The sequence below is a fragment of the Pleurodeles waltl genome, chromosome 10 (genome assembly GCF_031143425.1).
Source record: "Pleurodeles waltl isolate 20211129_DDA chromosome 10, aPleWal1.hap1.20221129, whole genome shotgun sequence".
NCBI lineage: Eukaryota > Metazoa > Chordata > Amphibia > Caudata > Salamandridae > Pleurodeles > Pleurodeles waltl.
In genome coordinates, this window is record NC_090449.1 from 328,512,310 (window position 1) to 328,533,697 (window position 21,388).

Consider the following 21,388-nt stretch of genomic DNA (forward strand, 5'->3'; position numbering starts at 1 on the left):
TTTTCCAAGGGTTTAACTAGGCAGTCGAATATAAGAATAGTTTTGTAAGGGTAGAGTCTTTTGAGAATCATTTGAAAGTGCCCTCTAAATATGTTTTTAAGGGGTGTTTGTTTTGAGGGCTAGCAAAAAGTCTTAAAGACACACCGTAAGTTTGACAATATTCTCTCAAATTGATACTTGTTAAGGCCAGCTCTAAGTGAATCATCTCAACTGAAGATGATAGCCCCAAGCCTAGGTAAGATTTTCACAATGTAGATTCAATAGTAACATACCTCTTCAGGGCAGTGACTGAATGAGATTCAGCAGCAGATAGCTCCACAGATAAGAGTTTTGCGACATGTGCCTAAAGTAGAGAAGAAATATCTCCATTACTCACAGAAGTGAAACACTTCTTGAGACCTAGGGAGATTTGCGGTGCTTTGGTAATCAGACCCATAACGTGATTCATTCAAGTTATTTGAGATAGTCTTCCCTAAATAATTACAAGCTTTTACGATTTCTAATTGAGAACCATTATAGAACCACTGATTTCCAGATTTAAAACCTAATGTCCCCATAATAATTATTTTTATCTTTCTCTTGTTCCCTGTTAAATTATGAATTTCTGAATAGCCTGCTAAAGCCTTTAGCTGTCTTTAGAGGCCAATTGGGCTAAGGGACATCAGGATTAGATCATCAGTATACATTAATAGTGTTATTAGCCTGAAGCACAACTTCGAAGGATAGCCATCAACCTTATTAATCCTTAGGGGAAACTCAGCCAAATATAAGGAGAATGCCAGAGGAAATAAAATGCATCTCTGTTCTCAACCTTTTAAGACAATAACACTACAGGTGTATTCTGACCCTGAGCCTAATAAAACTGTTAGCCAATTTTCAGAGTACAGATTAATCAGTGGGCTCAATAAAAACCTAAGGATGTCACATTTTATTATTTTTTACCAGAGTAAAGGCCTTCAGTGTTGTCAAAGGCATTACTAAACTCAATAAATGTGCACATATAACTTTAACTTCTTTACCTTCACATAATATTCCTCAGTCATCATTTAAACTAAGATATTATCCACTGTTGGACAACCTTCCCTGAAACCACACTGTTCAATCGGGAGGAGATGTTTTAGATTTCGGATGATAACTTATAGGGTAATTTCTGTCACCTTGTTGTTAACAAATTGGGGTGATATTGTTCCCCATCCAAGTATTATGAATTGAACTGGATTCTAAGCCACAATCAAATACTTTTAAGATATAATGCCCAAGAACAAGGGCCTTTTTTAAATATATCCACAACAATTTCATGTGGGCCTCCAGCCTCTGAATTTTTAAGGTACATGATTACTTTATTAATTTATTCCATTGATAAACTTTCCCTGAGAATAGATGCTGAAAACATTGGTTCTATCAAAGGGTACTGTTTGCCGGTGGCTCCCTACAGTTTCTCTGAGTGTGCCAACAAGCACTTGTCATCAACTGGAATAGGCTTGTTGAAATGATCTTTGCCCATACAGTTTATAATGATACAACAGAATTTACTGGTATTTCTAGAATTAATGGTACCTTATAAAGAACACCATAGTTTTGCAGCAGTAGCCCTTCTTTGTTGCTTTTCAACACTGTTAGAAAGGGGAGTTACCTTACATGACTTGGGATTAAATGTAGACATTGAAGGAATAGATTATATTAGTAACTTCCAAATATGAGAAACTAAGATTTCATAAGAAATATATTTATAGCAAGTTGTATTTGTACCCTTGTTGATTCATCTTTTCCATTTGAGTAGATCCTACTTCAGCAGGATCTTAAAATCCCATATAATTAGAACTTTCTTTCAGTAGTTGACCTGGTAAAAGGAGAGTAATAATTACTGATGATGAGTCAGTTTAGTGCATAAAAGCATAATCTAGCAACAACTTCAAACTTCTCCTTTGCCATGAACATTCAGTGACATGATGGTCATTAAACCTACTGTTAATTAATGTCACATTCAGAAAAGTTGACCCAGTAATGAAGAAAGTGTTTTCAAGCTCTGTCCTTGCTTTAAGAGAGAAGAGTATATGGAAAATATATGTCACCATAGCTTATTGAACTTTTCAAGAAACTATGCAAGGCATCTAAAAAACACATTAAATGCTGACTGTTACTGGAAGAAATGGAGCATCAGAAAGAGTTACTTTATGGTGTATCCTTCGACATTGCAAGAGTTTCAGTTATGGCAAGTGAAGCCTCTGTAGCAAGGTGTCAGAATTACTGGCTCGGTCATACCATTTGATGGTACTCACCTGTTTGGTATATATTCTGAGGATAAGCTAAATTGTCTGTTCTGAGAGAAAGCACTCATATTCATTCAGATGTCCTCATCTGAATCCTCTAAATACATGTTGTGTCGCCAGCAACTACTGAGAAGGAAGCAGTTTACAGGGAAAGGTTTTGCTGGCTAACATTCCCATAAACAGATGCAGAGTTCTCCTGCATAGATTCTTCAGTCCTAACTATGCTGAGTCTCAGTCAGGTACTGACCCAAACTTTATAGTTGGACGATTTATTTTAACTTTTCTGGAATAGTAGAGAAACACAAGTTCAGATGCCTGAGTGTTGAAGATAGTTTCAATAGGGTGCGAGATGCCCCAGTGGCAAAGCAAGCTGTGGTTTCCATACTAATTGCAGAGGGAGGTAAGGGAGCCTCATAATGGTCTTTCTAGTTCACAAAGTGGCTGGTAGATTCTGGGTGGTTATAGATCTAAGGAAAATCAACAAGTTGAATGATGAACATTCCATTCAAGATGGAAACATGTTCATTCCAATTCTTAGCGTATGGTAGTATAAATGCAAATCAAGAGACAACTAGTGATACAGGCATCAAGTTCCTTATTTTGATAGAATAGCAACTGAATTACATGTTAAAACTGTCAAAGGTTCTTGTACAAAAGAGAAAAGTAATCTGTATTCATTAAACTTATGCATAAAAACAGTTAGCTTGACTCCTGATACCATAGTATTATTAATTTACAAATTAGGCAAAAAACCCTGTTTTCACATTGAACTGTTGTTTTCCATAAGATGTTTTTCTGTGAGGCTGCAGATGCTGTAACTTTCCAGAAGCCTTCTGTTAGCTAGGGAACAGGCATTTGTTATGTATTAGGCAACTGATAGTGAGGTTCTCATCAGAAGGAGAGGAGATGGCAGGAATTGAGACTTGTAAGAATTGTCTAAACCGCAAGATGTGAACCATATCATCTTAAGGATGTGATTCTATATTCTGTTGTGAAAACGTTAGAAACTTGGAGTTTACCTGCTGCCAGAGTTTGCTGAACACTGATCGGATGTTGGGTATAGAGAATGCATCACTCGTTGCAAATTACATTTTAGCAGATTTTTATTAGTGTGTATTCCTAGAGCAGAGTAGCAGAATTAGGGATTTCTTTCACGAGAGACCTCATCTAAGCCTTTCCCGTCTCTCACTCAGGGGATAGGTAAGACTGCTGATTTATAGTTGAGAATACTTTTTCATCTTTTGTGATCTCTCTTGCTTAAATGCTAAGGCTTCAAGTCTATAGATTTTTATTCTCTCATCAGAACTCCTCAATTGGGTTTTGGAACTGACACCTTTCTTTGTTTATTGAAGTAAATTGTCATTCTTATGGCTACATTCTATTAATTTAAATTCCTTTATGGAACACTCTCAGTGTATTTTCTCAATTTTATTTGCAATACTCACTAATATGTTATTCTTTCTTGTACTGTGGTAACGATGAATGTTTTATCTTAATTGACAATTACGGTGACTACATTTTAATACTGACTGAATAAAATAATTCAAACTCATTGAATTTGTTAATAAAACCCCTTAATTCACACCATCTATCTTTTGTACTTCTTGTGATGCCCCAAATGGACCACTATTAAAGGTATTTAATGTAGAAGATTGTTCCTTCTCAATTTTCCTTGTCTATGAACAAAGGCCCATAGGATCAATGCCGGGGGTATTTAATGATTACAGGCGAAGACACAAGAATCTCCGCTTCAGCATACGTTATGGCATTTAGGGGCAGATTTAAGAAGCCCTTAGCGCCACCTTGCGCCACATTAGCATCAAATTCTTTCTTGCTAATATGGCATTAGGTTGGCAGAAACACTGCACCATATTTCAAAGTGGCACAGTGGGGCACCAAAAAAGTGGCACATCATGACATGATGGGCCGCTTTTCTTAAATTTGCCCCTTAGTTTTGTTAGATCATGGGCCGCACACTGTTGGGTTTGGCCCTCTATGCAGGGTCATCCCCCAACTTTCTGCCTTCCGCCTTCCTGGGTTCTGATCCCACATGTGTTGGCTTTTAGGAATATGTGAACTTTACCATTGCTGACTAGTATTAAATGCTCCCTACTTTAAGCATGGTAAAATTGGCTTACAACCAGTAGGCACATTTAATCTACTAGTAAGATTGTACGATGTGTCTCCAGGGTCTGTATATTAAATGCTACCAGTGGGCCTGAAGCACTCATTTTGACACCCACTACAGTAGCTTTGTAAAAACATATCTCAGGCCTGCCATTGCAGAATGTGTGCAGTTTTAAAGTGCCATTTTGAACTGGCAAAATAAACCTTTTGCCAGGCTGAAACCTTCCTTTTTAATACATAAGTCACTCCTGGGGTAGGCTTTAATCAGCCCAACAGGCAACGTGGAGTGTATTTAAAAAGTGAGGCATGTGTTTTTACGTTCTACATGACCTGGTGGTGAAAAACTCCTAAATTTGTTTTTCACAACTCGAAGACCTACCTCTCCCATAGGATAACCTAGGTTGACCTTATTACATTTCATATGTGATCACTTTCAATTGGGAACAGGTAGGAATATCATTTTTACACTCAAATGAATTGCAATTTAAAACCCTCTTTAATGGTCAGATTTCAAGTCACAATTCTGAAAATGCTACTTTTAGAAAGTTGTCATTTACTTGTCCTAACCATTTGTGCCTACAGCTCGTATTCTGAATCACATCGCTAGGTGTAGTTGGCAGTTGGCAGTTGGCCTTTGTGTATTCCTCCCACACGGTATCACAAATTGGGACTGGGTATTGGCAGGATGGGTCATCCTGACCAGATCGGAGTGGTAGAGTTGTCACCTGCTACAATTGCACTTCAAAGGAGCTGCCTTAGCATACACACAAAGAACTTTACACCAGCCTTTTATGACTCCAGACATCCTGGAACCAGATTACAGGTAGAAATGAAATTCCAGAACTAGCTGTGGGGGGAAGTCTAGAAGTTTCTCTCACTTCAAAGATGGAACCTGGTAGAAATATTGGGTCCTCGGACCAACTCTTCAGTTCACTCCTGTACCTGTGGATCCTACAAAAGAAGGAATGCCCTGCTGTCAGAGGACTGCCTGACTGCATGAGACTGACCTGATCCCTTCATTCCAGGCTCCCTGAAGTGACTGTAAGGGTCAACTGACTGACCTCCTGTTACAAACACAGCAACAGGGACATACCATGCCCTAAAGGCCTACCTCCAACTGCCAGGTTGACCTGTTGCAACTGGACCTGCCTGGACCTGCAATGGGAACTGCCTGAGTTCAGGTGGCCTCTGCAAGAGTAAGTCCTGGATCCCCGAGAGGCACCTCCCCAAGCCCTGGTCCCATGGTTGGCATCAGAGTGCACTCCTCTGAATACAAAGGAGAAAGCCTCAAGCTTTATGCTCTTCACGACTTGGAATGGGCCAGTTCACACCAAGATCTTGCTACCTGTACTGCCTGCTAATGTGAAGCTCCAGTGAATTTGCCTGTTCATTCTGCAACAACCACCAGAGACATCTGACAACACAAGGTCTCATTTTATGCAACAGTATCGAGAGTCCATGGTGACCGCCAATGTGAAGCTCCAGCAATGACAGTCCTCACACTTAACAGGATCTTCGCACAACAGCGATGACCACCCATGATGACCATCCTGCTCTTTGCGCTACAGTGACAACCATCTGCTATGCTCTCCCTGCCCTTCGTGGCCTCCTCCCCCGCAAACTGGACTTTTCATGCCAGACTTTGAGAAGGTAACTTTTTCAGAGGGTCTTACCTGGTCCCTGTATCTGGCCCACCCTCCATTGCAGTGGGCTTGATCTTGTGACTTGCTCCCGGTCAAGCATGATCAGATGACTGGTTTGTGCTTTTAGGTTCTATACTTCTCTAAATCTTTGAAACTGAATATCTCCAATTCTATTAACTGGATTTCTTTTGTTTTTGTAGCAAATAATGTATTATTTTTTTCTATTTTTCTAAATTGGTGGGGTATCTTTCTAGTGCTGTATTTTTACTTTATTACAGTTTGTGTGCTACATAAATACTTTACCCATTGCCTCTAATTTAAGACGGACTGCTTATGTGCCAAGCAACCATAGGGTTAAGCCCAGGTTAATTTAGTGATTTTGGTGGTTCATCCTGACAATGACTGTGGCTGTTACTTGAGAAGTTTTCCATAAAATGTACTAAAGAGTCTAAAATAGTTTGAAGCTATTGGCTATAAGTGGCAACAAAAACGAATCATCAGCATAGAGAAAAACAGGAAGTAATCCTGCCCCCCTAGACCTAAAAAAACATTCAAGTTCATTAACATACAAGGTAATTAGAAAAGGGATCAGGACACCACCCTAGCACACTATCCTGATGAACTTTTATTATTTAGTACATTTGCCATGTCTACCATAACTGATGTAAGCAGTCATATCAGTATGTAACTGTGTCAAAAAGTAAACAAATGGGGGATTGTAGGAAAGTACCCTATTTTTGCCATGCTTACCCCCATTTTCTGCCTGATGTTGGTGTGCTTGACTGTGTTTACTTGGATCCTGCTAACCCCAGTGACCCCAGTGATTATGCTCTCTCTCCTCTAAATTTGGTTGCTGTATACTGGTAACCCAGTATTTCACCCACAATTGGTATACTGGTGCCCCCTTATAAGTCCCTAGTATATAGTACCTAGGTAACCAGGGCATTGGAGTTCCAGGGGATCCCTGAGGGCTGCAGCATATCTTTCGCCACCCATAGGGAGCCCATGCAAACACTTCTGCAGGACTGCCATGTACACTGCACCAGGACACTCATAAGTCACCCCTATGGCAAGCCTTCTAGCCCTGAGGGCAGGGTGCAGAATACTTGTGTGCGTGTGAGGGCACCCTTGCACTACCAGAGGTGCCCCCATGAACTCCAGGACCATTTTCCCAGACTTCGTGAGTGCGGGATGCCATTTTATGCGTGTACTAGACATAGGTCACTACCTACTACGTCTAGCTACATAATGATCCGAACATACAAATGTTTGGTATCAAACACGTTGGAATCATACCCCAAGGCTTTTGCAAGCATTGGTTGCATGATTCCATGCACTCTGGAGGCTACTTAGAGGACCCCCAGTATTGCCATTTCAGCCTTCTGATGGTTTCCAGGCAGCCCAAGCTGCTGCCACCTCCCAGACAGGTTTCTGCCCTCCTGTAGCTTAAAAGCCTCACGCCTAGGTAGACAGAACAAAGGATTTCCTTTGGGAGAAGGTTGTTACACCCTCTCCCTTTGGAAATAGGTGTTACAGGCTTGGGAGGGGTAGTCTCCTCAAGCCACTGGAAATGCCTTGAAGGGCACATTTGGTGCCCTTCATGCATAATCCAGACTACACTGGTTCAAGGACCACCAGTCCCTGTTCTGGCGCAAAACTGGGCAAAGGAAAGGGAAGTGACCACTCCCTTGTCCATCACCACCCAGGGGAGGTGCTCAGAGCTCCTCCAGAGGGTCCCTGGGTTCGGCCATCTTGTTTCCAAAGTTGGCAGGGAACTATGGGAGCATCTGAGTAGCCAGTGCCAGCAGGTGACATCAGAGCCCTCCCCTGATAGGTGCTTACCTGTGTAGCTGACCAATCCCCCTTTCAGAGCTATTTAGGGTCTCTCCTTTGGGTGGTCCTTCGGATTTGGATTGCAAGACTCCAGCAGGACTCCTCTGCATCCTCCACTTCATCTTCTCAACGAAGAAACTGTCACTGGACCTTCCAGGAACTCTACAAACTGCAACAAAGAAGCAAAGACAAATTCTGCAACATTGTATCTTCAGCAACTGCAACTGTTTCCCAGTCGTGCATCCTCAGAGGAAAGCCTGTCTTCAGCCTTCACCAGAAGAGCGAAGGAATCTCCCTAGGGGTGAAGGCATCACTCCCCTGCTTGAGCGGGCATCCACTGCATCGATGACCGGTGGCTTTGATCTCCTCTACCGCTGAGCTACGTAGATCCAACAACATGGTTGGTAGACTGAAGTGGTCCCAACAGTCCTGACGTCCCACTGTCCAACTTTGGTGAAGGTAACAGCTCCCCTTCACATGCAAGACAGTACCCCTGTGCACCTCGTGTTTTGCAGCTGCCTAGGCTTGCTGGCATCCCCCCACGAAGTTCTTCATGCACCATGCAGCTCCGGTCCACACCACTCCATCGTGCAATGCACAGCTTCCTGAGTAGTTCCCCGGCGGCGTGGGAGCCTTTGTCATAGTGCTGCATGGGCCTACATTTTCACCTTCCTTGTCCCCATCCTGTGGGACTTCTGGTCACGCTGCCTGGTCTTCTGTGGGCTCTCTGAGTTGCTGAGAGCTCTCTCTGACTCTGCCTCCTGGGTAGAGTCGACCTGGTCCTTCCTTGTCCCGGGCAGCACCATTTTGTGCCAAGCGCGAGCTTTACATTTACCAAGGCTCATTGGCGGACTTCAACAACACTAACCAGACTGCAATCTTCCATCCGGTGTGGGACATCATCTGCACCAACCAGGAACCGACATCCGTCTTCTTGGGTGCAGTACTGACGGTTGTTCTTTACCGGTGGTTCTTCTTTTTCACTGCCATCCGGGTTAGCAGAGGCTACTGTTCTTCCTGGACTCTTCTGTGCTTCTTGGACGTAGACCCCTTCTTCTACATGTCTTCAGGTCCAGGAATCCAATGTTGGTGTCTTGCAGTCTCTTCTGATTCTTGCATAATCTTCTTTCTCGTTTTCTTGTGTGTACTAGGAAACTTACTGTGACTTACTCCTACTTTTCTGGCTCTGGGGTAAGTTCGATTACTTACCTTTGGTGTTTTCTAATACTCCCAGCACCCCTCTACACACTACATTTGCCTAGGTGGGAAACCGATATTCACTTTCCACTTTCTTAGTATATTGTTTGTGTTCCCCCAGATCCATTTCTAACTATTGTGATTTTCACTAAATGCACTGTTTTATTGCCTACTTTTGAATGCTAGTGTATATAATTTGTGTATTACTTACCTCCTATGGGAGTATAGTCTCCATGGTAATTTTGGTATTTGTGTCACTAAAATAAAGTGCTTTTATTTTTGTAACTGAGTATTTTCTTTCATGTGTATGAGTACTGTGTGACTGTACTGATATTTCATGAGCTTTGTATGTCTCCTAGTTAGGCCTTGGCTGCTCATGCATACTACCCCTAGAGAGCCTGGCTTCTAGACACTGTCTACATTTCACTAATAAGTGATAACTGGACCTGGTATAAGGTGTAAGTACCACAGGTACCCACCACAAACCAGTCCAGCTTCCTACTGGGATCTACCTCATATCAATCATTTTTTTGCCATCATTTGGAGAGATTGACAAAGTTAAATGCACTTGTCAGATTCATGATTGACAGGTGCAATTCACTAGCTTCAGCAACTTTGGGCCTGATTCACAAAGGGCTTACAAAGGGCTTCCGCACCCATGGCAGAGGGCGCACAGTCTTTGGGGAATCTCCGCACTCGGAGTGGAATCTCTGCAATGAGAATCCTCAATGCAGAGGTTCCGCCCTGACCACAGCAAGTCCCCCACGACAATTCTAATCACTGCTCCGTAGTTCAGAGTTCCAGACGAAACCCATATTGGACTTCAGACAGAATATTTTTGAGCCTGTGTTTCCAATTTTACCAGCAAAACCCTGCCTGCCACTTTCGCAGTAGAACCCAAAGAGTTATTGATCCGTAACCAGTAGAGGTGGGTAAATGGGCATCTGATACTTGCAGAAGTCCAAACTAAATAGAGGTTATACTTAATTAGTAAACTATTGGATATACTTGCAAGCCAACATGTGTGTCTTAATAATGACAATTCTTGTGTAAAGCTCTTTGAGGCACTGGCTAAATACTGAACAAACAAACTAGTTATGTCTAGTACTAAATACTATTATAGAAATTAACCATCCATATCTTATCAGAACCAACGTTATTCAAACAAGCTGGTAAGATGAAGAGTCAAATATATGCCACAATACCCAGCCAGCTAGTGTCACTGAAATGACAAAAAGCCATACCACCCATAGCTCTTCCAGCACTAGAAGATAAAACTGGAATACAAATGGTAATAACCCCCCACCATTGTTTGTAATATTAATATGTGGTTCTAATGGTCAATCATGTCCTTCCAAAAACTGGGAAGGGGAGGGAGTGAATTAATTTCTGACTGGGACGTTAAAAAGAGGGCAAGAATCCAATGATTTGTTATGCAGGGAAAGACGGTGGCGTAACCTATTGTTCGGTGATCTATAGAAACACCCCAGTGGGAGCTCTTTAACCTGACCCTTCTTCCAAGGTAGATTTGATAAAGTAGTGTAGCTAAAAATAGAAAGGTCTTTACAGTTAACTACTGTAAGAAGGTAGCCTCTTTCTAGCCTTGTTACCCCCACATTTGGCCTGTTTCTGAGTATATGTCAGTGTGTTTGATATGTGTCACTGGGATCCTGCTAGCCAGGACCCCAGTGCTCATGTGTTTGTGGCCTATAAGTGTTCCCTGTGTGATGCCTAACTGTATCACTGCGGCTCTGATAACCAGAACCTCAGTGTTTATGCTCTCTCTGCTTTTAAAATTGTCACTGCAGGCTAGTGACTTATTTTACCAATTCTGATTGGCACACTGGAACACCCTTATAATTCCCTAGTATGTGGTACCTAGGTACCCAGGGTATTGGGGTTCCAGGAGATCCTTATGGGCTTCAGCATTTCTTTTGCCCCCCCATAGGGAGCTCAGACAATTCTTACACAGGACTGCCACTGCAGCCTGAGTGAAATAACATCCAAGTTATTTCACAGCCATTTAACACTGCACTTAAGTAACTTATAAGTCACCTATGTGTCTAACCCTCACTTAGTGAAGGTTAGGTTTAAAGTTACTTATTGTGATGGCACCCTGGTACTAGCCAAGGTGCCCCCACATTGTTCAGGGCAAATTCCCCAGACTTTGTGATTGCAGGAACACCATTACATGTGTGAACTACATTTAGGTCAATACCTATGTGTAGCTTCACAATGGACCTCCGAACATGGCCATGTAACATGTCTAGAATCATGGGATTGTCACCCCAATACCATTCCGGTATTGGGGGGACAATCCCATGCATCACCGGGGCTCCAGCATGAAACCCGGGTACTGCCAAACTAGCTCTCTTAGGTTTTCTCTGCAGCTACCGCTGCTGCCAACCCTCAGACAGGTTTCTGCCCCCGCCACCTTGGCAGCCCTGCCCCAGGAAGGTAGAACAAAGGATCTCCTCTGAGAGAGGGTGTTACACCCTCTCCCTTTGGAAATAGGTGTTAAGGGCCTGAGAGGAGTAGCCTCTCCTGGCCTCTGGAAATGCTTTGTAGAGCACAGATGGTGCCCTCCTTGCATAAATCAGTCTACACCAGTTCAGGGATCACCCAGCCCCTGCTCTGGTGCGAAACTGGACAAAGGAAAGGGGAGTGACCACTCCCCTAACCAGTACCTCCCAAGGGAGGTGCCCAGAGCTCCTCCAGTGTGTCCCAGACCTCTGCCATCTTGGATTCAGAGGTGTTGGGGCACAATGGACTGCTCTGAGTGGCCAGTGCCAGCAGGGGATGTCAGAGACCCCTCCTGATAGGCTCTTATCTGGTTAGGTAGCCAATCCTCCTCTGAGGGCTATTTAAGGTCTCTCCTGCGGGTTTCTCTTCAGATAATGAATGCAAAAGCTCACCAGAGTTCCTCTGCACCTTCCTCTTTGACTTCTGCCAAGGATCGACCGCTGACAGCTCCAGGACGCCTGCAAAACCGCAACAAAGTAGCAAGAAGACTACCAGCAACATTGTAGCGCCTCATCCTGCCGGCTTTCTCAACTGTTTCCTGGTGGTGCATGCTCTGAGGGCTATCTGCCTTCACCCTGCACTGGAAGCCAAGAAGAAATCTCCTGTGGGTCGATGGAATCTTCCCCCTGATAACGCAGGCACCAAACGTCTGCATCACCGGTCCCCTGGGTTCCCTCTCATCTTGACAAGCGTGGTCCCTAGAACACAGGAGCTGGATCCAAGTGACCCCTACAGTCCAGTGGTCCTTCTATCCAAATTTGGTCGAGGTAAGTCCTTGCCTCCCCATGCCAGACAGTAATCCTGTGTACTGCGTGAACTGCAGCTGCCAGGGCTCTGTGCAAGCCTTCCTTCGTGCACAGCACAGCTCAGGTTCCCAGCACTCCGTCCTGCATTGCCCAACTTGCTTAGTTGACATCCGACTTCGTGGGACCCTCTTTTGTTGTGCTGAGATGACCGCCATGCTCAGATTTTCTGAACGCCTGTTCAGGTGCTTCTTCGGGTGCTGTCTGCTTCTGCATGGGCTTTCTGTGTTGCTGAGCACCCCCTCTATTTCCTCCTCCAAAGGGCGACCTCCTGGTCCTTCCTGGGCCCTGGCAGCACCCAAAATCCTTAACCGCAACTCTTGCAGCTGGCAAGGCTTGTTTGCGGTCTTTCTGCGTGGAAACAACTCTGCATCCTCCAGCACGCCATGGGATGTCTTCTGACCAAAGGAGAAGTTCCTGGCACATTCTGTTGTTGCAGAATCTTTGGCTTCTTCCACCCAGAGGCAGCCCTTTTTCACCTTCATCCGGGGTTTAGTGGGCTCCTGCCCCCCCTTGACACTTGCGTGACTCTTGGACTTGGTCCCCTTCCTTTGCAGGTCCTCAGGTCCAGGAATCCATCTTCAGTGCTTTGCAGTCAGTTGTTTTCTTTGCAGAATCCCCTATCTTGACTTTACTGTCTTTCTGAGGTAGTACAGTAACTTTACTCCTACTTTTCAGGGTCTTGGGGTGGGGTATCTTGGACACCCTTAGTGTTCTCTTACACTCCCAGCGACCCTTTACACACTACACTAGGCCTGGGGTCTATTCGTGGTTCGCATTGCACTTTTGAAGTATATGGTTTGTGTTGCCCCAGGCCTATTTTCTCCTATTGCATTCTATTGCGTTCTACAGTGTATGCACTACTTTTCTAAGTGTTTTACTTACCTGATTTTGGTTTGTGTGTATATTTTGTGTATTTTACTTACCTCCTAAGGGAGTATATCCTCTGAGATACTTTTTGCATATTGTTGCTAAAATAAAGTACCTTTATTTTTAGTAACTCTGAGTATTGTGTTTTCTTGTGATATAGTGCTATATGATATAAGTGGTATAGTAGGAGCTTTGCATGTCTCCTATTTCAGCCTAAGCTGCTCTGCTATAGCTACCTCTATCAGCCTAAGCTGCTAGAACACTACTAATCTACTAATAAGGGGTGATTGTACCTGGCACAAGGTCTAAGTACCACAAGGTACCCACTATAAGCCAGGCCAGCCTCCTACAACTACCACACAGTCCCTGTGGAATCTTTAGTTGCAGTACGCACCTAGGGCACTCATGTGTCCATTATAGTATCATTAAACCCACAGAAACCCTTCCCTACATCGTTTCTAATTGTCATGACTCAATCTTGTGCTCTATGTGCAGAGGAAATTACTTGTCGGCCTCTTGTCATTCCTTCCCCTGTGGCACCTTTCTGCCTCAAATTGCCCCTTCAGTTCCTATGCAGGTTTAGGCAAGTAGCACCTGCAGATGCCATGTGCCTGTTTAAAATAATCATGTGTCCACTGTGAACCACTGGGTTGTACCATCTTGCACTTGGGTTCTGTTGAACTTGTTGTTGTCAACCTTTTGCACCCGCTGCCTGTTAAGTTATATTTGTTTCTATGTAACATGAAACGTTCTCCAGATTCCTTTGGAAGCCTCCCTCCTGGACCACTCTTGGCTGCTTGTATAAGTAGCCCCTCTGAAATTGCATCAGGGCCTAGTCTCTTACCTCCATCTGTACCTGCACTAGCTCCTATCAAGCCCTACACAAGCAACTTCCCTGCACTCACCTTTTGAATTGCCTGGATCTTCATGTGTTCCTGCCAATTGCAAACTTCACCCCTTCACTCATCTCCTGAGTCACCTGAACATTCCTCTCTTCAGTCCTGTGCAATCTTGCCCCTGCATTAATCTCCTGAATCATCTGGAAACCTTCCCGTGCTCTAGTCATCCAAGTCTCTTCCGAAGACTCTGAGATCCAGATTTCTGCGATGCCTCCAGTATCTCCCTTCATGAGCTATGATTCCACCTCTTCTCAAACCTCTTCCAATGACCCACCTGCCTCCTCAAACTCCAGCTCAGATGCTAGTCCATGCTACGTACTTGCATCCCAGGATAGTGTGCACTAATCCTTAGTAGTGTTTGCAGGCCTGTCTGTTAAATCCTCGCTCATCCTGGTTCTGGACCCTCTTTCCAAGTCTTGGCTTTTGAACTGTGTTGTTCATGGACTAGAAACTGTCTCCTGAACCAGCTTCATATATGTGACTTATGTACTGAGAATAATCATGTTTTCTGGCATACCTTGGGAACACACTCAACTCCAACCTTGTACCAAGTGTAACCGCGTTTTCTAGCATATCTTGGGAGTACCCACAACTCCAAGCTATATATTGAATGTAACCTTGTTTCTAGCATACCTTTGTAGTGTCTCTTAACTCCAATCCATGTTTCAAGCACAGTCTTGAAAGTGTCCGTAACTCCAACCTTGTGCCTTGAAGTAACCTTGTTTCATGTATTGACTTGCTTCTGTGTTTAGTCAATGTACAGAGTACAACCTTGGGAGTGTCTGTAACTCCAACTTTGTGCCCAAAATAATCTTGTTTCGTATGTAGTCTCATTCCTGAGTTTAGCCCATGTATTGTGTACTACCTGGAGATGTGTCAGTAACTCCAACCTTGTGCCATGTATAGTCTTGTTCCAAGTTTACCTAGTTCAGACTGTAACCCATTTCCAAGAGTAACCTGGTCGCTAACATACCTTGAGAGTTTGTGTAACTTCCAACCTATGTGCCTAGAGCAACCTGGTTTCCTAATTCCGATTCTACTCTAGGTACCGAGTACAATTGTGAGAGTATCGTTAACTCCAACCTATGTTCTGAGTTTACCCGTGGAGGGCCTTTAACTCTACCCAATACTTCAAGTTTTTCTTCAAGATTTCCAGAAGATTCCATTTGAGTATCTGGTCGATCTGCTCTCATGTTATGATTATTAAGAAATTTGTAAATGTGAAATACTGAAGCATTGTATTGTAACCTGTGGAGAGGATTTGATGCACTGATGGTAATATCCCTCTTCTTGTTGTTTCCATTGTATTGTGTTTTCATGACAACCAAAAGTGCTGTCTTAAAACCATCCACCTTCTCCTAAATCAGAAGGTCCCAGAAGTGATGAGCCTGTTAAGCAGAGTAGCACCGTCTGTGAGTACAACCAGTACTGCACGTGTTCTTTTATTATTTTGTCCCTGCCCCCCTTCCCTCTCGGGAAGTTGCCCGGAACTAGGAGTACTGTCCCTTTGTCCAGCTTCTTCCTGATTGGGATTGGGGTCCAGTCTCAGCTCCAGTGCTTTTGTTGTGGTTTCAACCTAGGTTGGTGTGTGACACTTATCCAGTGAAAAGCCTTATTTTGTAGGTCTAACCAATGGGAATTGGGACATGCTTTACCATACAAGGTCGCATCTGGAGGGAGTTGCAGACAGAATGGCCCTTCATCAGTTATGGAAAATAAACAAACAAGCCTACACAGGTGGAATACAATTTCACTTGATCCTCTATTCTGACAACGTCTCATTAAATTACCAAATCCCTATTTATCATTGTGGTATTTCTACTGAAGCCACCCTTCTTTGTGAAGTTAGATTTTAATTTCAAAACATTCTTTTGTACCTAACTGCACAAATCATAATTCTCCTTCTGGATATCCCTTCTCATCTGTGCTAATTATTTAACCTTAACCAGTAGCATTACAACATCTTTTTATCTGGTAAATTTAGATTCAAACAGATTTTGAACTGAAAGCTCCATGTTATTCAGAAAGTTAGGCACCAAAGGCCAGATGTATCAAAGGTTTTTGCATTCGCAAACGGAGCGAATCGCAAAATTCCACTGTTTGCCAATGCAGAAACGCCTTTCAAGATTTATGAAAGGCATTTGCAGTGCAATTTGAAGAAATCGCTAAAATAGCGATTCCCCAAAATTGCGACTCCATTTAGAGAATTGCAAATTGCGATTCTCTAAATAGGAAATCTCAAATAGGGAATTCTTATTTGCGATTTCCAAAGCACATGTGTCCTAAATGTGAATTGGGCATTTAGGAAATGCAATTACCACCAAATCCAATTTGGTGGTAACCATGTGCAATTTTAAAAATGTATTAAAAATGCATTTTTTTAAATGACATGCAGCGCACATGTGCCCCTATCGCATGTGTGCACTTCACATGTCCACTGATATTTTTTGGGGGTGCATCAAAGGGGGCCTCAGGCCCCCAGCACCCTGGGATTTCCATAACCTAATTTGCGAATTCCTAACAGGAATTCGCAAATTCAGAAATGCAAAACCATTTGCACCTATGGGCCTACAGGCCCATAGGGATGAATGGAGTCCCATTCCCTAAATGTGAACATTGGTCTGTTAAAGCATCATCATGTGTGTCTGGTAGTATTGCCCTCATTCCCCTGCCTTTTTAGGACAGTCTTCAAGAAGTCATCCGCTTTTGGGTTTTTGTGGGAAACATTATTTTCTTTCTTTACTGGAGGAGGATTTGAGATCAATTGGTCCAGGGTGGAATCAATTCACAAGATACCACCAAAAAACATCATTGTTCACCTGGATTTCAGCAGCTTTATCTCCTTTTGGAATAATAGATGTAGCTAGACCAGGGATGGTCAGTTCTAAGAGAGAAGGGTTCACTGCTTCCAGTCTTTCTTCAGCCATGTGTATCTCATCATTCAAAATTCCTATGACACTAGTGAGAAAGTAGATGATGGAGCAGAGATGAACGTAGTAACAGAAAGGGCAGATGCTTTCTGTGAGACCTGGCAATCTTGGTGTGGTTTGCCCACTAAATTGTTGTCTCCAACCCTCCTGTTTTGTGAAATGTATTTTTGCTGGCTTGAGGACTCTGTGCACTTTACCACCACTAACCAGTACTTGTGCTCTCTACTTAGAACATGGCAGAATTGGCTTAAAACCAATTTGGCATATTTATTTGTCTGTAAGTCCCTAGTAAAGTGGTACTACCTGTTCCCAATGCCTCAACATTAAATTTTACTAGTGAGCCACCAGCATTGATTGTGCCACCCACCTCAGTAGCACTTTAAACGTGGCTCAGGTCTGCCAATGCAGCAGGTGTACGCAGTTTTTAAGCTGCTATGCCAACCTGCAAAATAAACCTTTTGCCATGCCCAAACATTTCTTTTTAATACATAAAAGTCAATGCTACGGTAGGCCTTGGACAGCCTAGAGTGAAGGATGCAGTACATTTTAAAAGTTGAACATTTACTGTTAAGTTTTACATGTATTGTGTGTTTTTCACTACTGCAAGGCCTGCCTCTCCCGCAGGATAACACTGAAGTTACATTTAATAGTGATAGTTTTCTAATGGGAGCAGGTAACGAGTTCATGATGGAATTGCAGTAAAGTTATATTTTAAATTACAATTTTAAAAATACCGCTTTTAGAAAGTTGCAAAAGGTACAGATGAAGGACGGAATGCTGAAAAATGTCAATCATTCACCCCAGTCACAGATCTGGACCTAAATCCATTGTTTTTTTGCTTGCCACGCCTTTCCAGTTTGCAAATCAGTCTTAACCCTGCTTCCCATAGGAACAGTACAGCCCGAACTGCCAGGCCAGGTCCTAACAGGACCAGAAACAAGCACCTGGGACCAGTTTTGAAATATCACCACTCATTAGCCACGCCAGCCTGAATCCCGTGGCATAGCGCACACAGGACCCACATTTGGGCATACCCTCCCAATTTATGGTATAAATTAAAAAAGAACAGATGATGGATGGAATGCTAAACAATGTCAAACATTCACTCCCTGTCACCGATCTGGCCGTAATCCATTGTTTTATTGCTTGCCACGCCATTCCAGTTAGGACCAAGCCATATGCAAATCCTTCTTGACCCTGAAACCTTGTTGTTTTTGCATTTGTCGCACTAAGTGCACTGGGTGTGCCCAGCCGTGTGTGTTAGCCTCACTGTGAACTGGACTCAAGCTAACCTAGCTACTTGGTGATACACAGAAACTGGTCCCAGGATGTTTGTTTCTGGTCCAGGGAGGACCTGGCCTGGCAACTCAGGCTGGACTGTTCCCATGGGAGCAGGGACAAGGCTAATTTGCATATGGCTGGGTCCAAACTGGGAGGCATGGTGGGCCAAAAACAATGAATTGGGATGTGGGCCGAGCGATTGCCAGCGGCTGAGATTAATTCAAACATTCCATCCATCACCTTGTTGTTTTTACTTTTATAAAGTTGGCATTAACCTGTCTTAGCCATTTAGTGCCTGCAGTCTGCCTCTGGGTCACTTGAATGGGTGTAGCGGACAGTTGGGCCTTGTGTATTCCTCCTAGAAAGCCAGACACTGGGACTGGGTGACAGAATCATTGGAAGGGGATGTGGGAAATTCCACAGAGTTGACATCGAGCCTTGCCCTCTTAGGTGTGTAGCCATCTATAGACCTCCCCACAGATCAAAAAATACTAGTGAATCTAGGCGTCTTAGTGGCCAAAAGAGACATTGCCCAGAACTGGGGAAGTGAAGTGCCACCCTCATTCCGGCAATGGGAGGAAGAGATGAATTGCTGTAATAATATGGAACTCAAGGTATACAAAGGCAGAGGGTGTGAAAAGAAGTTCACTAAGATCTGCGGCACATGGGACCTGGGGGTATAGACACAAATACCTGACAACTAGATGCTGGATTATTGACAGTAGCACAGCTGAATGACGGGGTGAAGGTGGTGGGTGCGGCATGTGTTAAAGCTGGTAATCATGGTGGTTGGGAAATACTATGATTGTATTGGTGCAATGTTTACCTGTCATTACTGATTTCATAAATGCAATAAAAAAAATTGTAAAATTAGAAAGTCACACACAATAGAGAACTTAGGTTTGCCTCTATCAGCCATCACTGGCAAGATGGGAGAGTAGAGCCGAGCATAGCCCACTTATACTTGCATAGGCTGTGTTCTGCCTCCACAGAAAGGGTTGCATACCTCCTGTAGTTAGTCTGGAGCCTAGACAGGGAAGGTGGGATGCCTGGGGACTTTGAAAGGAAATCTCTAGAAGTGTCTCCCTCCTCAAAGGAAGGCCTAAGCATAAATTCTGGACTTTAGACAAGAACTCTTTAGTACATTTCTGCACCTGGGGACACTCTGGACGAAAGAAGGTCTGCTGTGCTGCTGAAATGACTGCTACTATGTTGGACGGCTTCTCTGAAGAACTGCTGCTCCGAAGGACTGCTGTCCTGCTGACCTGCTGCCCGCTTGCCCAGGTGACAAGTACAGGACCTCCATCTGCTGAACCCAGGATCCCATTGAGATTTCAAGAGCTTGTTGGCTGGACTCCTGACTCAAGTCTCAGGGACGGAAGACTCCAGGAACCTTGAACCCAGCACCTGGACTCTGCCTTCTCGGAGTCCTTTTGTGCAAAGTGGTGTCACTCCAGTCCTGAACCCTTGGAAGTGGGCCTGAAGGTGCTCTGCCAGCCCATCTGTGGACCCATCGGAACTGGCTCATCTCTGCTGAGCAACACAATCTCGAGCAGAACCAAAGCATCGCCTCTATTGTGAGGGTTCTACGCAAGGACTCTGCATCGACCACACAGTCCGCATCAGGACTGCCGGCTGTGTGAAGCTTTCCCAATGCAGGTACTTGCATCCCAAATCCTCATCGATTAGGACCTCAATGACAATGCAGGTTCTCACTTTGCAGCCTCCCAGTGTTTCGGAATCGAGGCTTTGCATCGACTGCACAACATATCCTCAATGCTGGACAGAGGGGATCTTTTGCTTTCAAAGTCTTTGTATTCAGTACCCTGACCAACAACAAGAGCTGTGTGGAATGGAAAGAACTGAAGGCAGAAAGGAGATAGAATTAGAGAAAGGACTGTAGGAGGCTGGACTGGCTTGTAGTGAGTACCAAGGGGTACTTACACCTTGCACCAGGCCCAGGTATCCCTTATTAGTGTATAGGGTGTCTAGCAGCTTAGGCTGATAGATAATGGTAGCTTAGCAGAGCAGCTTAGGCTGAACTAGGAGACGAGTGAAGCTCCTACAGTACCACTAGTGTCATATGCACAATATCATAAGAAAACACAATACACAGATATACTAAAAATAAAGGTACTTTATTTTTATGACAATATGCCAAAGTATCTCAGTGAGTACCCTCAGTATGAGAATAGCAAATATACACAAGATATATGTACACAATACCAAATATATGCAGTATCGTATTAGAAAACAGTGCAAACAATGTATAGTTACAATAGGATGCAATGGGGGCACATAGGGATAGGGGCAACACAAACCATATACTCCAAAAGTGGTATGCGAACCACGAATGGACCCCAAACCTATGTGACCTTGTAGAGGGTCGCTGGGACTGTAAGAAAACAGTGAGGGTTAGAAAAATAGCCCACCCCAAGACCCTGAAAAGTGAGTGCAAAGTGCACTAAAGTTCCCCAAAGAGCACAGAAGTCGTGATAGGGGAATTCTGCAGGAAAGACCAAAACCAGCAATGCAACAACGATGGATTTCCAGACGAGGGAACCTGTGGAACAAGGGGACCAAGTCCAAAAGTCACGATCAAGTCGAGAGTGGGCAGATGCCCAGGAAATGCCAGCTGTGGGTGAAAAGAAGCTGCTACTGGACAGTAGAAGCTGAGGATTCTGCAAGAACGACAAGGGCTAGAAACTTCCCCTTTGGAGGATGGATGTCCCACGCCGTGGAGAGTCGTGCAGAAGTGTTTTCCTGTGGAAAGACCGTAAACGAGCCTTGCTAGCTGCAAAGCTCGCGGTTGGGGTTTTTGGGTGCTGCTGTGGCCCAGGAGGGACCAGGATGTCGCCAATTGCATCAGGGGACAGAGGGGGCGCCAAGCAAGTCAAGGAGCCCTCTCAGAAGCAGGCAGCACCCATAGAAGTGCCTGAACAGGCACTACAAAGTGGAGTGAAACGGTGCTCACCCGAAGTTGCACAAAGGAGTCCCACGCCGCCGGAGGAC

General features: G+C 44.0%; 1 protein-coding gene across 6 annotated transcripts in view; it reads right to left on the reverse strand.

The window, feature by feature from the left end:
• Positions 1 to 21,388, reverse strand: part of LOC138261513 (LITAF domain-containing protein-like) — a 202,841-nt gene that overhangs the window by 145,449 nt on the left and 36,004 nt on the right. The window contains exon 2 of one of the 6 annotated variants that reach the window (XR_011199106.1): positions 273 to 343. The exons of the other annotated variants lie outside the window; for them this stretch is intronic. The gene's annotated coding sequence lies outside the window, so the exon portion shown is untranslated. The remainder of the gene's footprint in view (positions 1 to 272; positions 344 to 21,388) is intronic. 6 annotated transcript variants of the gene reach the window in all.